Genomic DNA, 1,770 nt, shown 5'->3' on the forward strand with positions numbered 1-1,770 from the left:
GTTCACGGTCTTCCCCTATTTATACTAAGTGGGTATTTTTTATAAAATCCCCCAAAACCTAAGTATATCTTCTGACGTCCAAAGAACCATTTGCATGTGATCCTTTAGGCACATGTTTCAGTCTAATTAACGACTCTAGTGGCCCAATAACCTTTATTGACCTTCTAAATTAATGAACTACATCATCATATAAATTAATTAATGTTGGATTAATTTAACCCAATCGATAGGCCGAGACTCCAACACGTGGGGTGGCAAGCTACACCTCGTGTTCTAGAAGATACAAAGGAGTGTGTATTGACTAACTTATGGAACTTGTTCGTCATCAATTATCGTGTACGTATAATCCCTCATCCACTTGACATTCCTTGGGTGACTTTGGGTGTGGTCAACTGTCAAACTCTAATCGGTCATTTGAGTTAGTAATGATGCATTTGGAATTCATCAGAGAACTCTTCTTCGATATTTCACGGACTTCGCCAAGGACTTCATCATATAGTCTTTCTTGAGCTGTCATCTCTTTTACTTAGGGTGGAGGATCCCATCTTGCAATCATATTCATGAACTTCTTGATTACCAAAACTAAGACCGTTTAGAATCTCATGATTAGAGACTCGTTGGCCATAGTCAAAGTACAACCGTCCATCCACAAGACGTCTTTGGTGTCTCAGGTTTAAGGACCACTTAACAACTGTGACGTAAATCAACCTGATTGACAGTTTGGTACAATACCATTCAGGGATTCATACGGATCAATTTAGTGAACTCTTTCCACAAAAGAGCACCCACTATCTATCCTTAGTGTCTCCACACTAATGGCTACGGGACCGGCCATACTCATCATATGAGTGAGGCTAGATAGTGCTATTATATCTGAATACCTCATTTTCGAGTATCCTTTGAATATGAATGTTTAGGACACATGCTTAAAGACTAGTGATCTTCGTATTATGATCTCATCATAATTCATTAAGTATGATCATATATTCATGGACTTCATTATAAGCATCACACATGCACTATAATGAATATGTTGTATTAATGAACATGGAATGAGATGTGGAATGTGTGATTGGCTTACCCGCCACATATATTTGCATCACGGGGGAGGCACTATGCCAGAGGGGTGCAACAAGGCTCGACAGGCGGTGGGCACGACACTAGAGTGTTACGCTAGAGTAGATGAGGGCGAGGAGGAGAGGCGTAAGACGGTGAGGTAGATCGAACGATTAGTCAAATCCGGTGGGCACGTCCAAGCGGCGGCAAGGTGGCGTGTTGAGTGACACCGCAAATAACATTGGGCCTAGGGTGACAGGTCGTGTCGATTGCGAGTCAATGCAGACATCTCTCTATTAGACTATGCAACACTTGACATGGGAAGCTATGGTAGGGTGTTTGTCCAGAAGTTAAGTATAGATCGTGAAATAGGAGGACTAGGGATGACCGGGTAGGAAACGATATCTAGTGTAGGTACAAAATTCATATGATTGTGAGGACGCCAACACATCACCGTCGAACGCGTCGCCACGGTCAACCGGAGTCAACACGACTGCTATGGAACCAACGGCAAATTCAACTAAAGTCAACCCGCCACGGTCAACCGAAGTCAACACCAAAGTCAACACGCCGCAACCGTAGACAAGCACGTCTCCACCCGTGCACGTCCCTACGCGCATCATGACACGACGCCAGAGGCAGATCCACAACTGCCCTTTGGCGTGACACGACGCACGTCTTTAATTTCTCGTCTCTAATTTTTCATCATTTTCT

This window comes from Wolffia australiana, chromosome 2, assembly GCF_029677425.1.
Source record: "Wolffia australiana isolate 7733 chromosome 2, ASM2967742v1".
In the NCBI taxonomy this organism is placed as follows: Eukaryota; Viridiplantae; Streptophyta; class Magnoliopsida; order Alismatales; family Araceae; genus Wolffia; species Wolffia australiana.